The sequence below is a fragment of the Balearica regulorum genome, chromosome 2, assembly GCF_011004875.1.
Source record: "Balearica regulorum gibbericeps isolate bBalReg1 chromosome 2, bBalReg1.pri, whole genome shotgun sequence".
In the NCBI taxonomy this organism is placed as follows: domain Eukaryota; kingdom Metazoa; phylum Chordata; class Aves; order Gruiformes; family Gruidae; genus Balearica; species Balearica regulorum.
In genome coordinates this window covers 79,698,112-79,723,487 of record NC_046185.1, presented here as the reverse complement: position 1 = coordinate 79,723,487, position 25,376 = coordinate 79,698,112, and the positions used below count along the sequence as shown (strand labels likewise).

General features: G+C 40.1%; 1 protein-coding gene and 1 long non-coding RNA gene across 15 annotated transcripts in view; one reads left to right on the top strand and one right to left on the bottom strand.

The window, feature by feature from the left end:
* SEMA5A (semaphorin 5A) overlaps positions 1-25,376 on the top strand; it is a 353,459-nt gene that overhangs the window by 13,542 nt on the left and 314,541 nt on the right. For 2 of the 14 annotated variants that reach the window (XM_075744787.1, XM_075744794.1), the window contains exons 2-3: positions 4,813-4,888; positions 25,258-25,357. The exons of 9 other annotated variants lie outside the window; for them this stretch is intronic. The gene's annotated coding sequence lies outside the window, so the exon portion shown is untranslated. Of the gene's footprint in view, positions 1-4,812; positions 4,889-10,308; positions 10,735-25,257; positions 25,358-25,376 lie in introns of those variants that run through there. 3 more of the 14 variants (XM_075744788.1, XM_075744789.1, XM_075744797.1) reach the window with 2 other exon arrangements.
* Positions 12,423-15,423, bottom strand: LOC142600748 (uncharacterized). The gene is made up of 3 exons (XR_012834311.1): positions 15,334-15,423; positions 14,144-14,214; positions 12,423-12,804 (listed from the first exon to the last, which is right to left on the bottom strand). It is a non-coding gene; the product is annotated as an uncharacterized LOC142600748 (long non-coding RNA).

Genomic DNA, 25,376 nt, shown 5'->3' with positions numbered 1-25,376 from the left:
TCTCTAGCTGTGAGGAATAAGTCACAATGACTTGTAGTGTTGTGTCAAAAATATCATTAAGAGTCTTAGAACAAAGGGAACAATTAATGAACAGTCTTCACGATGAACAAATGTCAGAGACTCCTCCAGGGCTAAGCGGCTTCTGTGCCATATTCATTAATTGCTCTTTTGAACAAAGTTGGTGTTGATGACTGAGTTTAATTAAGGATACCTGAGAAAATCCACAAAAACAGGTCAGAAGTATTAGAGTGAAAAATTTGCATTTAATTTAATAAATAAAGACTTTTACCTTCTCAGGGGGGTTTTATGCTTCATGTAACTATTTCTGGCTGACATTTCCCCCTAACTATTGGGATTGTCTTCACTGGAGATTTTGGCAGAAGATACGTCTTATTGTTTGCTTCAGGATGCATGCCAAATACCATGCTCACATTAAAATCTCTATGATTAAAAATGTATTAAAATCTGTCATAACGGAAGGCGGCTCCTGGAACAGTCTCAGTCTACCTGTTGAAATGTGCCAGGTAAGGGAAGAAGCGCATGTGAGTAAAAAGGTAGAAATCTTAAACCCTACTTGCTAAAGCTCATTCCAAACTTGCTGACCCTGTGCCTTGGTTAAAAATATCTCCTTGGGAAAACTAGGCAGCAACTCTGTAGTATAAACTCTTGTGTAAACCTAAATTGTCCATTGTATTCAAGTGACTTACAGGTCTAAATTGAATAGCGAACCCCAGCATCCATGTTATGGTGATAAATGTGTTGCTATGTTCCACATCGAGTCTGTTTGTTATGTTTTTGATTCTATTTTCCTACCCAATAAGACAGAGGCAGGTGTGGTCAGTATAGTATAGATGCCTGGAAGAGTCTGCGTAGAAGGTGAACACTATTTCTGTATGATTTTTCTGAACTGAAAGTTCCAGTAATATATGTAAAATCCTGTTATTTTGGGTTTTGATGAGAAAGAGGAGGAAAGACTAATACACACCACAGCCCATCTCTTCTAATTATACTGTTTCCAGGTATTTATTTTGGTTTTATTCATAAGTTCTATTGTGTGAATTCAATCAGAATATGAAGAAGAGTTTTGTGAAAGATCTTTGTAGTAGTTTGCAGTTTCAGCCAAGTGGTAACTGGAAGCTTTAATAGCCTTACAGTACCACTTTAGAAGTGGAGATGTGCCATTGGATGGGCATGTCAGAACTTAGTAAAAATAGCATATTCTATAGTGGGCATTCATCCAGAAATCTAAAATTAGCATTGCATCCTGGATAGGATACTGCAGGTGGTCACAAGCACTAAATAGTATTCAGCATCCTTTGTTATTGAAGCAGGTCTGAACATATTTATTTTAAACATTTTTATGGTTTTATGCAAGGCTGACTTACTGTTATTACTGTTGTTTTTCATATGGCATCAAAATCTGCAATGTGTTTCACAGGTATTAAAACAAAGTCTTGGCCAAGGACATTTAGCGTGGTCCTGCGTGAATGGAAGTCGGCACAATTCCAGCTGACTTCAGCTGGGACTATAAGTAGATCCTGACTTATTTCTGATAGTGTATATAAACACACAGTCAGCTGGCGGGATTGAGAGTGGTTTATTTCACATTATACTATTTTATTTGTAGCATTCCAATAGAGTTTGGCCAAATAAGCTTGAGGAAGAGTGCTATCCCCTGTCGCAGGGGAATGTGAAGCTTGAGGAAGAACAGAACTTGGGTATTATGGTTTGATTAATTGCTTGAATATTTACGCAGATTACAGTAGGTTCTGATTAGTTGTATGGGGAAAGTCTGTACTGACTTTTTCTTTCTATTATCCTGCCCTCTTCTCCCCCTTTCTGGAAAAATAGAGGGACATAGGCTTTTTAAGGACTATGGGCAGGAGGTTTCTTTAAAAGCCATTGGACTGACCTGTTTCAGAAATAAGATAGGATTTTCTTATGACTTATTTATTGAGTATAGGTGTTAGTTGTTGTGTTTGTTTTCAGAGAGTGCCAACAAAAGCGTATGTTTGTTTCGCTTTCTCTCAATATGAGAGTCTGTGTGTCTGTGGAGGGGGATGCAAGAGAGACAACAGAACTCTGTGTATGTGTAAATATTCTCTTAGAGGACAAATAGCTAGGAAAAAAATGAATGTTTATTTGTTACGTTTTAACTATGTATGACCATATTTTTTTAAAATTCAAACAGGTTTTTTTTTTTTTTTTTGAGATTATCACTAAAAAAGACTGCTTCTGGCTTTTAAAAACATGATTTTTAAGTAAGGTGAGATACTTCTATGTTTTCAGATTTGTCTGTGGATCTTTATTGCTTTGCTCACACATTTTTTTTAAAGCATAGATTCTTATAATTCTTTGTCATTGAATAGTTGTGAGCATTTTAACAACTTCTTGCAGGATAAAAAATGTCTTCATCCTTATGTCAAATATTTTCATTTAGTATCACTTCTAAGAGTTTAGGTAATGCTGGGATGAAGAGGTTGAATTTTTAGATGTAACAATCACTCTTACAGTAAAGAGAAAGCTAGTCACGTGTACAGAAGTGGAGATACAACAGGTACAGTGGGTAAGGCAGAAGAATAATTTGTCCAAAGATTCATGGCAGAGGCTTTTACTGTTTATTTGCCATAGGGGGTTAGAGGCAGGTGATGGAATCTGAGTGGCACTCGTGCTTTGAAAGCTGAGGCGGCGGGGGACACACACATATGACATGTTTAATAAAGGTATTTTTAAGTGATTGCATTTCTTCTCTCTCCTGGCATTATGAGACAGCATTTCAGAAGGTGGGTCTTCAGGATAGTTACTCTCTTTTCTCCTTTTTCTGCCTTCACAAAGCAGCCCTTAGGGAAGGGGTTTGGAGGTGGAATGGCCAGCACATGTACTTCTGAACAACCAACTTCTCTGGTTCCTCTTCATGTATGAAATACTAAGTTTCAAATGCTTCATATCATTGTGGAAATTGAAGTACTACAGCTCAGTAAACCCTAAAGCTCAGTGGCTTAAGCAAGTTTTGATTTTTATTTTAGTTATAAGTCCTTGGCATTGTGGGAACACTAAATAAGTAAGTGGTCTCGGGAAGAAATGTGGGCTTTTGCCCACCAAAATAAACCTGACCTTAACACACCTGTAGTATGGTTCAGTGCCACAAGGATCTTGGTTTCTTATTTGCATCTCGGAGGAGCAGAGGTTAAAGCCGTACTGCCGTGGAAGTGAGTGGTATTACAAGAGCATCAGCCACAATGAAACTTAGTGCGTTAGCTTGAAGCGGAGATGAGTTCTGCAGATCTGGTTTACTTTCCAGGTGAATTTTCTGTGTACGTGTTTCTCGTTCTTCACCTGCAGGGAAGCAGTAAATGCAAGCATCAAAAAGAACCTTCTAAGAAAGTGTATAGTACAGGATGAAATTTGGGAAAGCTGAATACTGTGTCGTGGGATTCAGTGAAGTTATGGTTATTATCTTAGCATGATACCTATAATAAAGGCATATAAATAAAGAAATAACATATACTAGATTAAAAAAATACAGGCCTATAATTCCTTTCTCCTGTCTAGGGGGAGAAATTAATTTGTACATGCTGTTCGCAAAACCTTTTGTAAAGGAGTTCAGACTGCTTCAATGGAAGGTGCTATATAGGTAAATAGGTCAATTATATCCAAGTTTAGTGAACTTAATTTTTTTTTTTTTTTAAGTAAGCATATATGAGCCACTAATACTCTGACAAAGAAAAAATCCTGATGGTGTTCTAGGGTTTATCTGGACAACAACAGAAATAGTTGAAGACCACAATTTAAAATAGATTAATTCAGAAGAACTTTGGTTTCTCCAGTCTTTCTTCTATAAAAAGTTCTGATTGTTTTCAAAAACGTATTTAAAAACCCCCACAAACCAACAATGACAAAATCCCCAAAACAACCCACCCCCAGCCACCTCCCTGAAAATGACCGATTTAATGCCCATTTCAAATACGATTGTGCTGGCCTAGCTGTGGAGGGCTGGTGACAACTCTTGAAGGCAGAGCTCATTTCTGCACTCTCTCCTTCCCCTGCCCCTCAGCTCCTGTGCTTCTCGGTAAAAGCATCCTGCGGGACCAAAGCGTTCTTGAGTCATCTCTGTGAACAAGCCACGTGTGTGGCTGGGATGGTTCATCCCTTTTTATGAAAGGATTTGAACTTCACAGAAATAAATTATTCCCATATCGTTATTAGTTTTAACACTAATTTTAGATAAAGTTTCTTTAGGTATGGGGAAAAAAATCCTCCATCTTACTTGTTTAAGTGTCAACTGGAGCCTTGCATGAGAAGTAGAAAACATGACTAGTTCTTTACGACGTGACATTTTAGGACAGATTGACAAACAGCTTGAATGACATTTGAAAATGCAAGATGTTGTAAGAACTCACTGCCTGAGCTATATGTAAACACTGCCGGGAGAAAAGCAAGCTTTTATTTAAAAAAGAAAAAAGGTGGGGGAGAGAAGAGCAAGCTGTGTTTTAAGCTATTTCCTTGTATTATTAACACCTGGACTGTCTCCTGAAAACGGCATGTCTTTCTGCTTTTATAATTTCAGGGTGGTTATTGACTGAGCAGTAGGGTGCTTTTTTTCTTTATCTGATGCCTTACTGAGTTCATTGCAGTCTCCTGACTCTGCTAGGAAGCTAAAATTGGAATTTTAGCTATCAGACATAGAAATCATTAACAACATTTATTGACTTCTAAACACTCTTCTGTTATCTTGACGCTGTCAGATCACCCTTACCCACTTTCTGCAAAACATAATTGAAAACAATGAAATTTCTCAACTTTTGTGGACAGGTAACAGACTGGAGAAGATTTTTATCTGAGAAAACATCATTCAAGATGAAGCTATAAGAAGCCACATCTGCTAGCGGTAAGAACAGCTTTAACAAAGAAATCTCAACTAAAACGGCTGCGTGCCTCTTCTACTTTGTCCTTTGCATTAAACCAAGAGACGTTTTGCAGAGGTCAAATAAGAAAGTTGTAATGGAAGTGACACAGAATTCCATTAACGCTGACTTCAGATTTTTAAATTTCAATAGCTGTAGCTTCATTGCATAGCAAAGTTCAGGTTTTATGGTAACAATTAATGCTCTGGTTTTGATTCTTGAAGTTTGATTTATGTATGAAACTCCTTCAAAAGAGTAGGTGCTCAATGGCAAACTGCTTCAAGGTGAGGAAGTGAATAAGGGGAATTAAATGCATCTTTAAAGTAGTGGTCGTATTTATCAAAGAGCATTCTCCATAAGGAGTAATAATATCCTGTCAACTATGAAATGAAGAAAGGGTAAAGAGAAGATAATTAAAATTAAAAAGCAAAGAATTCTTTTAATAGACCAGAAAGTGGGACACAAAACCTAAAAGCTAAAAAGGAAGCATACTGTAAAAATCTAAACTCTTTTTGTAATACATTAGCAAGTCGATATAATTTTCTTATATTTCACTTTGTGTTTGGAACCAAAGCAACACAAAGATATGTCTTGCTGAAAATGTATGATTATTTTTCCTTAGAAACTTGCAAGTTTCTTTGCATATTAAATACACCCAGAGAGTTGGTAGATTAGAGAGTTATAAGTGAGTTAAAAGAGACTTGGATAACTTACAGTTATTTTATATTGACTTTTACAGTCTGGGGATGGTAAGTTCTCCCATGTTTCAGAGTACATGATGTGAAAGTTGGGAGTGGTGGCAAAAATTTGCTTTCTAATGCTGTATAACAGTACCAGCTGGACCAAACCTTTGGGCTTTTTGTTATGGATTAAATCTGTTCTGAGGATGACATGGATGGAGCCTTCTGTTTTTCCCCCTTTAAATTAGGTGTTGATAAACAAAATAAGATGCTGCCCTTATTTGCTAAGCTTCCTTTTTTTTTTTTGTGTGCTTTCAGTCTCTTAGATTGTGCCCCTCCTTGGTAAATTTACCAGACAATAACATCATCTACTTAGAAGTCCTGTGCCACCTGGCACTGGGAGATCAAAATGCTCATCAGATCTATGTGTGTGTGAATTGTATTATTTGTGTTGATCTGGAAACTGTATTTATTAGTATACTTTGTGGATGCTGATTGTGTCATGCTGCCAAAGGAAAATAATCCTCCCTGCCATATATTGTGTTTTGTTGAATTTAAGCCGGTTTTACAAAGTTACTATCAGGTTACAGTGCTGTGGGTATGTGTAGAATAGATGCTAAAAAAGATGTGTGAGCAGGATAAAAGGAAGGTTGAGAAGAGTGGTCAGGAAGTAGCAGGGTGTTAGGAGATGGGTTTGGAGTGAGTTCAGAGCAAAGAGGCTGATCAGGATGTGTGGGAAACGGATACGTAGTTCTCAGTTGTAAGATGCGGAAGGCTGGTATTAATTTGTTGGGAGGAATGTGATGAAAAATGAGACTCGGATAACTGTCTGAAGGTTTGAAAGCAATCTTTGATGTATTGTGAAATACGTGGCCAGCAACATTTTCTAAAACCAAGGATGGCATGCTGTCAGCTCCGCTTTACGTGAGGACTTCTAATTTTTTTTCTTTTTTCTTTCCGTACTCTGCGGTAACGATAGCAGCAGACAACGTTAGGACAATGGCGAACACCGGGAAGGTGATGCAGATGTGCTGGAAATGGCCCCTGAGGCTGCGGTGTGGCCCTGCAGAGGCGCAGGGAGCCGTATCGCGGCCAGCGCTGCAGCCAGCCCCTGGGCTACCTGCGTCGCGGGGGCCAGGAGCCCGTGGGGACTTCACAGTGAGCCAGCGGTGTTAGCTCCATAAATAGCTCCGAGGCACAGTCCTGTTGCATCACTTTAAAAGGAATTAAAGCGATCATCAGGTCATGCCCAGAGTGAGAGTCCCTCCGGGACTCCTCGGGCAGCGGTTTCCCTTCAGCTTTGCCGAAGCGCTTCTCCGGGTACAAACCAGCCGGCTTCTCTCCGTGGCTTCTGTGGTAGTTGTCTCCGTCATTGAGTGCGCGCGGAGCGCGAAGGTAGCCGTATACTCACTCACAGGTATTGTGAGTTCAAATTTTCTACTGCAAGAACACTAAACTCAAATCATTATGGGGCACCTGACATTTAAATAAAGAAACAAGATGCCTCCGCCTTGATAATTCAACTCGCTGCATTCATGCTCATCATCTTGGTTGTATGAGAGAGGGAAGGAAAACTTGTCCCGACATGAAGTGCCAAATGCAGGTTGAAACCAGGCTGCAGAAGACATCCTTGAGGGATGCTGGACTTGCAGTTTGCAGAAATCCTAGTTGGATTGGTAGAGTGCTGTTTGGTTTTGAACAGCAAATTTGCAAATGCTTGCTGAGACTTTTGGCTGGCGACTGCAGTTGCTGCTGGCCTCTTTGAAACATACAGAAGCATGCTTGCTGTACCGTGGTGATTAGAAAATATTAATTTCATTGCACACGAAAATCCCTAATGAAAGGTTGACCATTTTCTGCCACTGTTAATTTCTTCACTTTTTGCAAATGTAATTGCTGCTATGATTACAGAATGCCAAATTGAATTTGGGGACATATGCAATATTCTTTTACCACTAGTCTAGTCAAATAATTTTTAATGAGACAAAGAGCTAGTTGAACACCCAAATTGGTTTGTTTACTTCAGTAGTTTAACTGCGTTAAAATCAAAGAGCTTGCATGGGCAGGGGGTAATCTGTGTCATTGCTGGACGCCATTAATCACCCCTTTGACTGAGGGCAACAGTTTTGAAAAGTGACTTATAGATGATTGAATAACTTTACTGTCTACACCATTAATGGTTCCCAGCAGGCTGCTGGTGTGCAATCCCAAACATCTGTGCATTTGAAAGTTTCCACTTCCCCAAACAGAGATGTATTTTATGAAGAGAAAAAGAACAGAAAGAAAAAGGAGAATGTTTTTGCATGAGTGGCCTTTTGGAAAAGGAGCTGACTGGAAATGTTTCTGCTTCAAGTCTTGTGTGTGATAATATCATCTGAGTTTATCTTTAGATCTTTATGCTCTTGATGGCATTAGAAGATCTTTTTCTTTCTAAAATTTGTTTTCATTGTTTTGGCTCTATGGGATCTTTTTGACATTTGATATCCAGTAGTGAAAGGAACTGTATTCTGCTTGCCAAATAACTCATGATTGTTTGTGTTTTAACAGTGTGTTTAAAGTAAATGTAGCCACTTGCCCATAGAAGCTGCAGAGCGTGCATTGCTTATTCAAAGCTGATGGTTCCAGCTCTTTTGGAAACCAGCTTAACAGAACAGAGAACAAAAAATGTTTCTTTAGGCTATCCTACTACTCCTAAATTGGTCTTTTAGACAAGGATGTAAATACACAGGGAAAGAATGCCGGGCAGTGCTTCCCCTCTGTATTGCCAGTATTTCCCAGTGCCGCTTTGGTTGCTCCCCATGCCCCAGGTGGGTGCTGCCTATTTTTTGTCACCAGCACAGAATCGCCGAGTGTAGGTTGGTTGGGACTGATGGAGATCGTCTGGTCAACCACCCATGTTCAACCCATGTTTGTTTGCATTTAGCCTTTTCTAGCACATTTTATGAAATATGTCAACTTTAGAAACTTTGTATTCTTGAGGACTTTTAGTACTTGTCCTACACATCCTATAGAGAATTAATCCAAGACTAACATCTTGAAAGCGTGAGATCGATAGTTTCACAATTCACTTTTCACTGTTCTTGCAGTGAAAAGACCTCAGCTAAGAGGACTTGGTAGGTATAAAAAAATAATGGAAAGGAAAAAAATCCAACCCAACAAGGAAGAATGCCTCCTTCATCGGTCAAAGATAATTGATTCTGTACTGAACACAAGTTTTATGTTATCTATGGGCAAGGATATGACAGGCTTAATCAGTTTCATGAAGCAGTCAAAATTTACTGTGTAATTGAAAGGTGAAAGGTTCGTGTCCATTAATCAGATTGGTACTGGGGTAAGATAAAGATATCCTTGAGTTAGAAGTCTAACAATTAATAATGAAAAGGAGAGTGAGATGAATTGTGTATGTTTTCTAACAGCTATGCAGAATGGGACTCCTATGTAAGTATCTGTTCCTCCAGAATATGTAAAAAAAAAAAAAAAAGTTGATGTGTAGTGGGACAATAGGACATCTAAAGTTTCTGTTAAATACCTCTTTGATGAAGCTAACTATGCTCTTAAAAGGCTGGGCTTCTTTTCTTACTTCAGCATTGTTACTGGGGGTGGGAAGTGTAACATGGATTCAGAGTTTCCACCTCACTGTCAAGTGGGGAGAGGGATTTTTCATACTATCTCAAAGAACTTGTCCAGCTTCTTAGATGAGACACCCCTTGTCTTTAATTTACCACCTAACAGGTCTCATGTCCCTGAAAGTCCTCCTAATCAAGTCTTTGTGAAATTTTCTGAACTGTTTGACTTCTGTGGCCTGTGGTTTAGATGTAAGGAAATGTACTCGTCCATGGTGTCTTGGACTGAGCACCCAAGGGGTGATGCCCAATTCTGACCAGAATACATGAGTTCTGAACTCCTCAAATGTATCCTGGCTTGTCATCTGAACTGGTCACTTCTGTTGTTGGTAAGGAAATGGTGAAAAAAATCATGACTGGCAGAGGGATCATGGTATGCCTTTTTTTTTTTTTTTCCCCCCCAACTAACCTCATATGTTTCATCTGTACATGTGTGCTATTACCTGGTTCCTTTTCTTTAGATACAGAAAATTACTTTGTGATTAAAAGCAATTCCACACTAAGGCAGATGTGTCCCACGTACAAATCCTTTCTTGCAGAATTCCTGTAGCCAGAGGATTTTGAGCATTTACAGTAGTGGCGAGGTGGCAAGGGTTGCTTACAAAATCCCTGTGCCAAAAGTGGATTTCATGTTTGGCCATACTGATGGTCCTGTTCCTGTTAAATGCCTTCCTATTTGAATACATATATATTTGTAATAAGCAAGACGGGGTCTTTGCATGTCAAGACCAGGAAAATGGAGTTTTCATCCCATCTAGGGAGAATCGATAACAGGAGGATCATTAGCTACTGGCACTTGTCCTGGAACAAAACCTGCAGATGCTATAAAAAGAATGTGGCTGTAGATTAAACCTCTTTTTTAGCATGAGCATCCAGTAGATCATCAGGAGGACAGAGCATAAATCACATGTAAGTTTTAGAATGCTTTTCCTTATAAAACAAAGGAAATTAAGAACTCCCCACCCCCTGCCTCCTCTAGTGCTTATGTCAGATTATTCAGATGCAAATAGTTTGTAAATAGAATTTATCTTTAAGATTCATAGTTTCATTTCTTTTTTTTTTCATTATTGGTGACTGAAACTTGGTTACTTACCTGTTCTTTCTCTGCTGCAACCGTCAATACTGGTGCCCAGTTCTGCTGATGGATTTAGTAATACAAAGGTGGGTTCCAACTACCAGTGTTTTCTGTAGGCAATCGGCAAACGGTGATACCTACTAATCATAACAAACTGAGGGTAGTTCTGTGCAGACACTGGTCTACAGGCAGCTTTGGATACTGTATTCACTCCTCACTTGCGCACATACGGTTGCTGTTTTATGTCAGCTCTGAGCTTTTCTAGTGAAATGTTTCGCTGCAGCCTCCGAGCAGCCGTGCTCTCGGGGGGTGGGTAGGTTTCCCTGCGCCAGCCCCGACGTGTCCCGCACGGCGTGCTCCGGCTGTACCTCCTGCAGCGTCTCCGTGGGAGTCGGACCTTGTGGCTCAGCTGCGGGAAACCATCGGGATCGTCGCAGAAATGGGAGACTGCAGTAAGTGAAGTATGCTCTACTCCGATCTACGGATTCGGTCTTGTAGGTGCTCTGTTTTGAAACTTGTGTCTTTAGAGACCATGATAACTAAAGCTAAACAAATCCAAGCAGCCTTTACAAGAGGTAATAAAAATAAACAAGCACGTACATTTCTCTTCATAGATATCTTCATTACTCTAATGGTTTTGAACTGAGGCTGTAATCTAATCCTCTGAAGTATCAGCTTCCTTTGTTTATATTTGGCTTCTCTTCTGAATTATGGAGTCCCACCCTCTCTCATGCTTTGCAGCAAAGTTGGTTTGGTTGGGTTTTGTTCCCCCCCCCCCCCCCCCCCCCCCCCCAAGAGGGAAATCAAAAATCATGATCTTATGTTGTGCTCTTGCCTAAGTTTCTTCTACCTTTGTTGACACCAAGTGTTAATAACAAAATTTCATTCTCCCGTTTTTTTAGAGAATTGTCTAGCTGAAAACTGGATTCCTGGAGAGCATGGGGATAGATAGCAAGTGTGAGCAAAACCATGCCTGGATATTTTTCAAAAAATCCCCCCAAATTCATACCTTCACTACTTGCTAAACAATCCTAACTACCTACAGACTGAGGTGCTCTAACTTTGTGGCAACATGCTTACAGTGTTACCAACCCTCTGTCTTTGCTTCTTTCCTGGCTTAGATGTGGCAGCAAAAGCTGTTTGCAGTCTTGCACCGTGGCATGGAAGTGGCCTGACTTCAACAGCTTTTACATATCTCTGCAAAATTCTACGTTATAGGGATATTTTTAAAACAGGAGCTTCGTGTTGGTACACGAGCCAGCTTCTGATACAGCAAAGTGCTGGGAGGAACCTTTTGTTCTGGAAATAGTCCTTTGGAAGGACTAATTGAAGATTAAGGCACTAGTTAGTGATTTTTAAGAATAATGGGTTAGTAAGAGTTGCCTTGTAATAAAATACAATCAACTCTGTGAGATAAAGACAGTAATTTTGTGTTTATTTGGAAATGACAAAAAACTTTCTTTTTGTATACTTATTCATTAGTATTGTATTTGTTTTGAGTACTTTCGGTCTTATTCTGAAATACTTGCATATGCAATTATTTTCACAAACTCCATTGGAGTTTTTGTGTGCAGTACATTTACAATATTGCTCTGAAGAGTGTAGGTGTTCTGAAATTATTACAAGACTATTTTATGCTTTTCATTTTCAGATGTGAACTTTTAGTGCTGAGTATTAAATACCAGTATTTGTACTTAAAGTATATGGTTGGTCAGTAAGTTAAGGAATTATGGAAGGAGTTTTGGATGGTCTGAGTTCACATGTCTTACAAAGTTAACATGAGTATCTTTATATGAAGAAAATGGATATTTCTGTCTACTAAAGGAAAAAGAGTAATTTCTAATCAAAACTACAATGGGATAAATTAATTTATAAATTGGGCAGACTTATTTTGCTATAGGTCAATTATTTGTGAAGCTATGTCACATATAAAAGTACAACTTTCCTAGGTGTATTAGTATAAAATAGCGCTAGGGATGTCTCCAGTGTTCAGTTCACCCTTACTGACACAGAAGTCTGGGCTGGAAACTATTCAATAATAAAAGTATCCAGGTTTTTGGGTTTGTGGTTTGGTTTTTTTTTTTTGGTGGTACAATTGGCACAAAAATCACACAGAATATTCAACAAGGAAGGGTAACATTGTTCTGGAACCTAAATACTCTGGTACCTTAAAATTAACGCTTCACTTTCAGCGTCATGTGTGGGGAGGTCCATCTCACAGCATGCATGGGTGTCTAGGGTAGGCTGGCCCACCGGCCACGTGAGCGATCTTCACTTGGGTTGCAAGGTCCTGTACAGATCCGCTCGGTGTTACAACCACCATCGGTCAGCTGTTGTGTAGCAAAGGGGCTGGTGGTCGGAGCCCTTTTCCACTGGGAGCCCGAGTCCCGGCTTTGGGGCTTATGCATGGAGATGTCAATGCGAGTTTCCTGGCACAAAAGTAGTGACTCTTTCTGGCAATGCTTTAAGCACTTTTTGATTTCCGTCATGTAAATTGTGTGTGAGCTGCAGAACAAGGTCAGCTGCAGTGTAAAAGTGGAAAAATTAGAGTGAGATTAATATTTTCTGTTTTGATAAAGAACAGGTGGTGGAAATGACACACCTAGGTATTTTGTGCTATTCAGAATTGTGCTGTTATCATCTGGTTTGCATTAGAAACTGTGAATGATATTGGTAAAAGAAGTGAATAGGAGAAACCAGCATCAAAGCTAACTACTTCCCCATATTTTAAGGTAGAGATGAAAAGTCCGCTGACCTTTTTCATGCTTGCAAGCATAATTACAGCTTGAATAGTATCCTCATAGAAAACAGATTTTCAGCCTTGGGATACTTGGGATTGTGGAAGATAGGCTTTCAGAATAAAAACAACATGCTCAAGCATTTTTCCAGTTTTTCTAGGAATATACAGTAATTATTTCTTAGTTGCAAGACTTTGGAATAAATCAGGTAACGCAGTGAGTTGAAAAACTCTCTCTCTTCTGCCCTGACCAATGGGTTGTTGTCTGCTCTTCATATTCAGCTGTATACAAGGGAAAATGTCGAGAGAAGCCTTTCTTTTTCCCCAAAAGCTTTGAAGAGTGCTGTTCTTTAGTTCTGAGTGGGCTAGAAAAAGAGTATTGCTCAGCTTCAAGCCTTGGCTGCCATCTCTTTCAGCATGTATGGAAATATTCTCCAGCTTCAGGGAACAGACATGTGAAATCTGTGAGATAAAGGCTGCTTTTTAACAAACGTAGTCTTAGTATTGGTTTGTGCACTTATTAACTTATATTTTGATTATAAGTTCTTTGCTAGCAACAAAGTACTTTGCTAAACAAATTATAAGCTAATGTAGGCTTTTTTTTTTTTTTGCAACAAGGCATCTATGATGCTCTTATTTAATTGTTTTGAAATCAAATACCATCTGCGTTCTTTATTATAATACTGTAGTTTTAGCTGTTAGCACTACATTGCTAGAGCTGTACCACATATGTTAATAATTTCTTTACTAGTTGGCATTGACCTCTTCTTCCATGCTGTTAGTTCTGAAATTTGGGGCTCTGTTTCTTACTTCTAAATTACTGATCCCTCAACCATGAAATATGTTTCAGGTTGTTTTGATGCTATGTATATGTAAGCTTAGAATGTTTTAAACCCAGCACTGGCATGTGTGTTGATTTATTTATGTATTATTTAAATACAACACAACTTATCTGAGAGAGTGCAACTCGTTGAAATGCAGAAGACGTTTGCAATGTCTTCTGCACTCTCTGGGAGTTACCTCTCTTTGAATAATTACTGCGCGTTCATACTTTGCAATCCTTACACACGTAACTTCTGGATGAATTGGTTTATTTTTCAGAGTCCTTTGTTTGCTGGACTTACCTGAGAGAGAGTGTATGTAGCTCTTTGAAGAAAAAGAGGATGTCTCATGGATTATCCGCCAATGGCTTCCTCTGACCAAGAAAGAAGTGATACTGAATATGGAGAGAGAGTGGCCATCTTCTCTGTTCTAGTCTGACTTGACTATGAAGTCAGTTGGAGCTAATTGTATTAGCGTAATTCAGCCCTCTTACCTTCCTGCAGAGTCATCTTTCTCTACTTTTCTGACCAGCTCAGACGAATTTGTATCTGAGCTGTTCACTCACACTACTATAATGCTGAAGATTATGGCAATTTAAGGGCGCTCCCAGAGCTACCCTGTTTCTGTGTTGTTTAGTCCCGCTGCATTGAATGGATTCTGGTATTTAAAACAAACAAACAAAAACTTTGTATGCTCCGAAGCACAGAGGAACTACTTTTTCCTTGGTGTTCTGTTGTGCATCTCGTTATCATGTTCTGAGTGTGCCCACACAACACTTACAGGCAGAAGTAAGCTTGTTCTGTTTGTGGTTCAAGCTGGCTGGCTGAGCGCCAGCTCCCATCTGAACGCAATACAACTTTGCAGTGCCAGACTTAAGTTAACACAACCCTACTGTGTCTACAAGTCTTGTCTTTTTTTTCCTGTGGGTTTGTTGGACAGCTTGGAGATCATGAGGTATAAGCCATTCTGCAAAAGATGACATAGCTATGCTCTTTGTCACATATGTCTTTTGTTTCTTTGGCAAGCAATGAATTGAGATTCTTGGTTAGAAACTTAAAGCCTGTTCACTTTTTCTCCTCTACCTACATGCCCAAACTCATTTGCTGTTTGGAACTTTTAACAATATTCAGTGCTGCTTTTTTTTGTGTGTGTGTGTGTGTTCAGTTGCTGGTTTTGTTACTGCAGCACTTAAAAAATGTGGTATGGAAAAAACCCAAAGTTGAGAATTTGCAAGTTAGAAAATTTTTCGTTGACTTTAAAACTGGAAAATCTAACCCAGAGGTTTTATATCCGCATCAAGATAGTTTAATTTGCATCTCACTTGCAAGCTAGGCACCCAGAAAACAAGGGAGGTGCCTGTGGGAAGTTAGCATACGTGACTTGTTAATCATAGCTGAGTAAAGGGATAGTGCTGCCCCGAGCTTTGACTGGAAACCTCAGCTCCATCATTCTCTCCTCTATAACCCTCAGTTTGATCAAAGTGAGAACCTACCTGTAGATGACATCTCCCTCCCTCAGCCTCTCCAGCCATAGAGAAGTGTGGAACAGAAGCGGGCCTGAACATGGGCGATGTTGGAAAAAGGGCAGCAGCAACAGACTGGTGAGTGAAACTCAAGCAGCTTCCAGTACTGGCTGATGAGCCCAAGCACGTAACGCAAACCAGTCTGAGCATCAGGTGACAGACCATATCACACGTATCACACTCGGCAGTGGCCGAGTGACAAGGAGTGGAAGCAGGAATCTGAAGTACTTGTGGTCAGCTTGAGCTCTGCAAGGGTCACCGTTGAAACATGTTTTCTCGCCCTGCAAGAAATTTTTGGGTCTGTTGATTGGCTGCACTGTTTCCATGTTTATCGCAAAGGACCACTTGTGGCAGGAACTTAATTGGTGGCAGGCCACCAAATTCTTTTGACCCTTCGAATGAGATAGCAAAAGAAGCTAAAGTGACATTTTTTTGTACTTTTTTTTTTCCCCCTCCTCTAAGGGAGTCATGATATTCTTCAGAATACAAACAGAATTCATTTTTATCAGCAACACTATCTCTCTGCTAGTTTCAGAAGCTTGGAAGTGATCTTTATCAGAAATTAAAGGTCAATCCTTTTGAAAGAAGGGGTGATGAAGTCACGAGGATGCAGGCATTAATCAGACCTGCTTACTGTCAAACAGGTTCTGTGTTCCCTGGATAATCGGAAACCTTGGCTGCTGCTTTGTCATTTAGAAAAACTAGCATGCATTTACAGCTATGGAGGAGAGAAGCTATTTTTTTTCTAAAGATGCCTCTAGATAGCTCTGGTAACTTCTACACGTCTGTTAGCTGGGGCTGAAAACCACAGATTAATGGGCAGTGTTCTCTGTAGCAAGGAAATCTGATCCCAGTGGCACGATTAAAGTGTGACCTGCTCCTTTTTAGCACTAGACCTTTATTTCAATATTTGTAGAAATTTCGTTGAAGGGCTTGACGTGGTCAGCCATTAAAATGTAGGTTTTTAACACTTGCTCCAAAACCTGGTAACAGTTTCTTTTTCTGAATTCCAAGGCTGTGATTTACAGCCCCTCCTCTCCTGCCCTGGGTGGCACTGTCAGAACCTACGACTGTTGCAGCACGTGGATGGGTTGGCAGGTGTGATCGCAGTGCTTGGACTGTGTCTTTTGATTCCACAAGAATCTCTTGTCTATCAAAGGTGGTGTTGACCGTGAGTTTCATGATCTAAAAATATTTCTTTTGGGTGGATGGCTGCACCCTTAGCACCTTTAACCGTGGATTTTGAAAGGTGTTTTAATATTGTTATTGTTTATTTTAAAGAAATCCTTACCTGAGAGGTTGGTATCTAGTCATTCTTTTAATTGGTTACTTAAATTTAACAATTTAATTACTTGAGCTTCCTTTTTTTTTTTCTTTTTAAATTTTTAAATTTGTTTAAACTTTTAAATTTCTCTTGTTGTTGTTGTGGGAGGAGGAATAGAGCTGATGTGGATGCAGGATCGGCCTCTTGCTATCTTTGGCTTAAAACTGTGTACATAAGAACTTGGGAGAGTTTCAGATTTAGCAGTTTGTTCTGCTTGGTTGGAAGGTCTGATGGTGACCATCATAATTATCATGTATAACTTCCTCCTGCTCTTCACATTGAGGAAGAATATGAGCTATGGATTTTGATTCTTCAACTTTAATTGGGACTGGATGAGGGGGTAAGGAAATCGAAGATTACCTTTTCCTGCACTGTTGTTTTCCTCTCATTCATCTTTGTGACTAATTTTTTCAAACCTTTGTGTATGTAGCAGTACCAAGTTTTTAGTGATCCTGACTTTGCTGCTGCTTTATAACTGAAGTTTTACATTTTTGGATTCAAACTTCTTTAAAAGTTCTTATGGGTGAAAGTGTTTATTAATCTTTCAGAATTTGAGGAATTCTGGAGGGTTTTGTTTTTTTTTTTTTTGTAGCTTAAATGTAATGAGTGTTGCCAGCTGTTGCAGACCTGTAGAACTTGGTGTTTCTCTTTTATCGGAGATTATGGAATGCATTTTATGGGTGGGAAAGAGAGGAAGCAACAGGGGAGTGCATTTTTCCTACCATCTGGAAGGTGGAAATATGTGCTATTTCCCAATTCAGAGGACCTCATTGCCCACTATTCTTCACCTGATTATTTTAATGTAGGATTGACACAGGGCTCTGTTACCATTCTTCATCTACTGTTTTTAATAATTGCAGGGCCAGCGCCTCAGTCTGATTTGGAAGACTTCATCAGAAATTGGCAGTTATGGGAGGGATGCTCCTTCCCGTCTGTCTGCTGAGGGCTTGTCCTCACACGTACCTCTGGCATACAGTTTGACAGATTTGATGCTGGATTGGAATGGGCCTGTCTATCGCAGACCTGGATTTGCTCCGTCTGTCTATGACATTTCAAATTTGTATTTACTTTCCAAAGTACTCAGTCAGCTTCAAATTTTGATCAAAAAGCGGTCTGAATTTCTGTTCAAGACATGTAGCTTGCATTTGTGCCACCTCTAGTCTCTAAGCTTTACAAGAAGCTTCAAAATTTACAAATTTCCTTAGGTCATTTTTTTATTAGCAATTATTTATTATTGATAGTAGTAGTATTTTATTCAAAATTTTAAGCTCTGCAAAGAGTAAAGGATGATACAGGTACAAGAGAAGATGCATGTGATACAATTGCACAAAATGTAGTTGATGATTATGTGACTACTAAATGAAACCAAAGGAAAATGTGAAAAGAAAGAGTAGGTAAAGAACACTGACAGGAAGCTAACTTATCAGGATGGAAAATCATACATAACTAGAGAATGTTTTAAGGAGGGTTTTGGAGTATCTGCAGAATGAACTTGAATATGTATTCTGTGCCAGAGGAATGTTTTCCTGGTAACAGGTAATTTTTTTTGTCATCCTGACCTGATTTTTTTTTTTTTTTAATCATCTTAATCTAGATAGGGTTAAAAATAAGTCACAAAAACCTCTTCATTGTTTTCAATCTGTTTTTTCTGAGACTGTTTGTCTATTGACAGTCCTGTCTTATCTTGGTTTTGAAACCCTGATGTTTTCTAGTCATATGATTTACCTAAATAATATATTTAGTCTTACTGCAAGATTTAGGATCATAGGAGAAGTTTACAAGAGGACAGTTTTTCAATGTTACAAGTGACTTTTGTACTTGTGAAACTCTGTTTTTTCCGCACTTCTGTGTCTCTGTGCAAAAAGTGTATAAATCCCACCTTTATTACATCTTTGTTTTTAATCCACCAGGCCTGTCATACGCATTAGAAGAAAGGCGTTGTGTGGTTTTGTGTGAAAAGTGTGTGATATGGGTCATTATCAATGATTAGATCTATTGTGCAGACCACCCTTACATGAGTTATCAGGGGATATTATAAGGAACTGATTTACTGCTTTGTGAACCAGCTTTGGGATAGACCAGAACATGGCCAGTGAATTTCAGGGCTGTTTGCTAAGGGGAGGCAGGGTGGAGGTTGGAAATCATCATAGAGTCATAGACGGATAGGGTTCAAAGGGACCTTTAAAGATTATCTAGTTCCAACCCCCCTGCCACGGGCAGGGACACCCTCCACTAGACCAGGTTGCCCAAAGCCCCATCCAACCTGGCCTTGAACACTGCCAGGGAGGGGGCAGCCACAGCTTCTCTGGGCAACCTGTTCCAGTGCCTCACCACCCTCATAACAAAAAATTTCTTCCTTATGTCCAATCTCACTCTTTCAGTTTAAACCCATTACCCCTTGTCCTGTCACTACAGGCCTTGGTAAAAAGTCTCTCTGTCTTTATAATAAGCACCCTTTATGTATTGAACGGCCAAAATGGCTTCCAGTGCAGCATCTATATGCGTTTTGCTATCTGGGTCACAGATTATTTTTTTTGTTTGCTGCCAATACAGGCCTGTAAGTATATTCTGTCTCTTCTGCTTCATCAGCTTGTCCCAGTCATGCTTGGACCCCACCAGTGTCTTTTTTTTTGCTCACCTAATCAGCCCATCTTGCCTTTGTAAGGTTTCTGTGCCGCATCTGCTCTCTCTGTTGTTCAGTCCCGACCTGTCCTCCTGAAGCCTTGCTGTCCTGTATCTTCACAGTCCTTCCTTCCCTTCTGCTCCAGCTAATCCCAAACTCATTACCCTGGATAATCTAACTTTTATTCTTTTTTTTTCCTTCAGTAATGCAATGTCCATTAGTTGTTTTTCCACACACCAACCTTTCAATTTCTTTTCTGTTCCATCTCTGGTTTGTTGTCAAAGTTTTTGTCCTCCTCCTCCCCTTCCTTTTATCTCAGGCCTAACAGACCAGATGATGATGATGATGATGATTCCCCCTGCCTTGTGTTTTCCCTCCTGATGTGGCTGTGATGGTCTCTTCAGCCAAAAGAATCTGAATTTCAGGTCAAATGAACCCCATCTTGCAGGAGTGGGTAGTTCCCTGCTCATGCCTTTGTTTCTGGAGATATTGCCTCAACTGAACCATTTCCCTCCCTCTGAATAGCTTCCTATCCCACTTCTTTTCTTCCTTTCTCACCAAGCAGCTTCTTTCTCTTCTTGGATGTCTTGAGAGAGTCACTGCTAGTGCAGGAGAGTCTCTGCCTCCCACTCTCAATCCTCTCTTAGTTTCATCCCTAGTGCAGCTGGATCTATGGTCTCACTTCCACCAGTTACCATCTGAGGGAGCGTGCTCTGCAATGTCCACGTGTAAGCAGGCTGGCCAGCTGTTGGTGTTGAAAGATGTGATTTATAATACATGTATTTGTCTCATAGCATTTGACTTTGGCCTATAGAGGTAAGCAGAGAAAGCATAGACCTTAGCTGAAATACAGTATGCTCCTTTTCTCCAAACATACTGTGTTTATGATCCAGGATAATTCAGCTAAAAGGATCTGGAAACTTTCAGAAATAAAATGTGGCATTTAATGGTTATACTTCTTATTTTCTGAAGCAGTAGAAAGCTTGCACCCTTTTACTTTTTGATAGGTGAACCAGCTGGGGCTCAGAGGGTTGGAAGTGCTGTTCTGTAAGAGGAAAAGATCTCAGTCAATTTGGGCAGGCTGTATTTGTTCCACGAGCTGGGCTGTACACCTGGTGGATGACAGCTTTTCCAAAGGAGCCAGAGTTCGGCTGGGAAAGACTTCATTCCACCCTGTGGAGTGAAAGTGTTGTACTGACAGGGGAAAAAAGTCAACGTGATAGATACCACTCAAGATCAATCTGGACATTTTTGTTTTCACCAGCAGATGATGAGGGATCAGCTTGTAGTGCAAGGACTGGAACGTGGCCAGGACTGTGGAGATTGCTAGACAAGTTACTTATGTGACTGAAAGGCTTGGCCTGAGCCTGACGTTGCTTTTTTTTTTTTTTTTTGTTCCTCTCCTTAACCACTACAGAGTGGAGGTGCAGACTTCCTATAAATAAATAGTGCACCGTTAACAGCGGTATGTAAAGGACATAAGTAACATTTACGCTCCCATCCCTTAACACACTTACTCAATGCAAGATGTCAAAATATGTGGCTAACAAATGGTGGAAAGTCTCTGTGAAGAATGTCAATAGGTTTTCTGTTTTCTCATTTCCATTTAAAAGTTATTCATAATACTCCACACAGAAAGCACTGTAAATGGTAGTAATTTTTCTGTCTGTTTACTAGAGAACTGCATGATAGCATCTGTTTAATAACTCTCAGTCAGCATTCAATCATAGGTGCTGAAGCTTAACCCTATTACACTCTGACTCATGTGGAAGATGATGATCTCTGGCCTGTGCTCCAGAACACAGGGAAACTGAAATGGCGGAATTGTAAAAATACTGTGTCAGTCTGTATTTCCTTTACACAAACATACTGAAGTTGGACAGTGTTGTAGATATTTGGCTCTAGGTAGAAATAGATTTTGCTTTTCCTTCTCCAGCCTGACTTAAGATGCAGCCTGACAAGATGCCCCCAAGTTTATCTGTGTGCTTGCTGCCACCGCAAGGGCTGTCCTAGTTCTGGCTGTGCCCTGGGTCATCCTTTATTGAACACACTTGCTTGGATGGTGACCTGACTCATCCAAAAACGAGAAGTTTTCTCTTGCTCGGAGGGATCAGGGATTGCGAAGCATCACAGTGAACTCTGAGGAGTGGACAAAGCAAGGGTGAAGGGGGAGTGGGTCCATCCATTCTGGCAGCAGGAAGCTCTTCACTTAGCGCAGCCACCTCGATTGCCCGTATAGCAAATACGAAAACACTTGGTGCTCCATCCCTCCTCTGTTGCCAAAGGCAGCAGAGTGTCTGAGAGAATAGTCTTCACAATGGTATAGCATGAGCAAGACTTTGTATTTTCCATAACCTTGGTCCAGGGAGTAACTAAACTGTTTGGATGAAAGTTCCCCAAACTGTTCAGTCTGCAGTTACCTTGAGAGGCTGCAGTCCAAATGGGTGAAAACAGGATCTTATTGTGTGAGGTGTCAGATGGCCTTGATAAATTCTTGCATGTTTTTTATGTTGCTTTAATATTTTATAAGGACAATGTGGTAAAAAACCAAATTATAAGAAAATATAATTATTCAGATTTTGCAAAACTCTCATCTGATTGCACTGCTGTGCCTGAATGGTTCGCCTTTGTATTTCACTGAAAACGTTTTGGTTGGTCAGCTGTAGATGTCACCTCGGTGTGAGTCAGTGGTGAGGGTCACGCTAGCTGTAGGACAGTTGGCAGGAGCATCCCACACCATTGCTCCTCCAGCCCTACATTAGGTAGGAGGGAGTGCGAGAGATTTGTCCAGCCAGTCTGACCTTGCTGCTTGCTTGTTCTGTGGGCCAGTGTGGGAGCTGGGCAGCTGGGATTGCTTTCCTTTCTCCTTCTGGGGTTGGTTTGTACATGCACTGGCTGTAGCAGGGAGCAGCCCATACCCTCACAGTCTGAGGAGTATCAGAGTGTGCAGGTGGTGTGGATTGTGGAGCTGAGGGGAAGGGTGCATATTTTTAAACACAGTAAAATAGGATGTGCAGTGAGAGGATCTGGTATGTACCAGTCTGACCTGAACAAAGGTTTGAACTGCTGCTCTTGGCTTTGGGGGGGAGTCATTTTTCATGGGAGCCTTCTGGGAGGGCTTGTGTCTGCATTACTGTTACAGTCCTGGGCTGCTTAGCCAAAGCAAATCTCTTGATTGTTACTGGTTTAGCTGGCATTTTGAAGAAACCTTGGATCACAAACATTGGACTCCTTTCCAATGAAACTAAACAAGAAGATGCTTTCTATCTGCTAATGGAGACTAGACTAGAAATAGAACGAAGTGAACCACCCCAAAATGTATATAGTAGAGTTATGGATGTTGTGCCCTTAACTTTATTACTGGGGAAAAGTTTTGTCCAGAAAAATAGCTTTTACATATTTCTTGTTGGCTCATTAATTTTCAGTGGCGCAGTGCCCTTCTCATTTCAAGGGTATATGACTATAGTTACAGATGAGTTACAGGGTGAACCCTAGACTGGGGAACAGCCTGTAGAAGGGCTGGTGGCAGAGGAGGTCCGTTTCTGTGTGAAATGCTGGTTCTGAGTGGATCCACAGGGATCAGCAACTTTCGGCAGCCTGAGCTGGATGCTGAGGTGATTGAGTCCTGTGCCAGATAGCGACAGCGTCACCATGTTAGTCTGTGTTTATACCAGCATTATAGTTTTGAACTTCTGTTGCTATAATTATTAGTCACTCTTGAGCCAATTGCTGTTGCACCAGATGGCAAAAGTGATCCCGCTATAGCTCTGCTTTGCCTTGCTGAAAGTTCTCAGCATCCAACAGTGCCCGCAAAAAACATAATCCACTTACTACTGAGCACTTCTGGAGATTTGGCCGCTTTATTGCGGTACTTTAATGAGAGCAAAGTTCCAAAAAAATCTAATTGGATTTTTTTATCTGCATGTACTATATCATATGAACTTTCAGTACAGCTGAGTTTGATCTGTAGAAGCATTATGGAAACTCATGTCAGCTGTTCTGAGCATACACTCACAAGACCTAGCCTTAGTTTAATTAACGTATGATATATGCACATGCATACACATACTTTTTTTTATTTCACTCTGAGTCCAGCAAACATGGAGAAAGAACAGAAGAAATTTTGTTCCTGTGTTCAATCAGTATGTAAATGGATGGACTGCAAAAAAGTTAATTTGACTGTTGTCCAACCTCTTTCCTTAAATAATGGACAGAAAGAATTTAGTCATTTTCTTATGTCACGGCTTACTGCAAGATGGAAGACAAGTTACAGGGCTGCAAATGGTGCTTTAATACATTGTATCAAAGTTGTGAAACAAACTGGTTAGGTTAAAATTCCATGTAGATTGTTCCTTGGCATATACAGTTACTGGAAGTCTATTTTAGTAATTCCTGGCGTTCCATATGTGTAATGGTGTTTTGTGGGGGGAGATGTGTTTTAGCGTAATGACAAACAAATAGCAATCCCATCTGTATTTGATTATAGCAAGGAAGATGTAGAGGAAACAGTTCTTTGCTATGGGCTGAAGGGTTGGTCACTCTGAGGTTTTCTTCTTTGCTCTGCAAAATCTTCTAATGCAACTGGGTTCAAGGTGTGACTGAGTTCTCTGCCAAATGTTGGTGGTGCCTTTAAATGAAACCATGCTGTAGCCCATAGTTAGACCAGCTCCATTCTAAATAACTAGTCAGGAGGTCCACACTGTGTGTTTACACAAGCTAATCTTTTGGATATATTTCACAGGATTGTTTAACCTATATGTGTGAAAATTAAAATTCAACTTATTTTTATTCTTTATTGAAGTGTATGAAAATCTGTGATCAAATCTGCAGTGTATCAACTTCATTATGGTAGGGGGAGCTTCATGGACAAAATGTTTTTTATAGCTGCTGTTCCATTAGGAGCTGCAGGGAGGCTGGCCTGGAGATACTAAGTTTGTAAATGAGGACTCTCTGCTAGGCTTTCCCTTAACCTGGCAAGAAGTGAAGAAGTGTGAAGAAGCTTTCAGTGTCTACACCTTTTGGGAAGGGGGCACACAGTAGATTTTAGAGGGAGAGGCTGGAGATACATCATCCCTTCTGCTAAGGCGGTAGAAGGGAGAGTGGGATGAAGGAGTACTGTTGTGTTTGCCTCCTTACAGCAGCAGGAGCAGATGTTGGAAGAGAGGTGTAGTCACTTACTGCTCTATTTAGAAGAGCTCAGCTTTTACTCTGCCGAACTGGCTATGGTCTGTGTTAGCTGTATGCGTTGGTTTTGTTGCAGAACCAGGGAGAAGAAAGTTAATGGTGGCCAGTGCTCTTAGTTGTGCTCCAAGACTGTGATTCACTTTTCAGACTGTCTTTAGAGCTGCTTTGGAACAGTTTCCACAACAGCATTTAAAGATAAAATTGATTAAGGCTTCTATAAAAAAAAAGTGTGCTGTAACAAATTTCTCTGCTTAATTGAGCAAAATGCAAGCAGGTATGCATTTTAACCAGTAAATTAATATATTGAATTTTTATATCTCTGCTGAGTTTGTCTGAAGGGCAGTCATGAGAGCAGAATATTGTCACTAAGCTCTGCCTCCAGGGACCAGAGTTGCACGTTTTGGAGCTGTCTCCAGGCCACCCTTGCAATCAATATTTACTGTAATTACAAATGAAATGAGGGAGTCTTAAAGTGGTGGGTGCGTTTAATAACATATTATAATAGCATAGCAATGAATTGAGGATTAATCAAAACTTTTTAAACCGGTGCTGAATTGATTTAGTGATTTGCATTTGGCTTAGTGCTGTATGTCTGTTGACAATAATTTACTTTAAAAATTGCATTGCAATTTCCTCTTAATTGCACATGGTATACTTCAGGGTGACAGTGAAGATATTAAAATATGAGTAACAGATGTGATGTTTGCTAATGGAGCATCACATCCCATATATTTTCCTCATCCTGTTATTTATTTATCTGCAGATGAAGCCTTTCCCTTTTAGAAAGAGAAAACCTACTTCTTCCTATGAAGTTTCTGTTTTTTTCCGGAGGGCTGAACTGGTCATCTTTGCCTCATAAATCAGTAAGTGAAGATTAGCCAA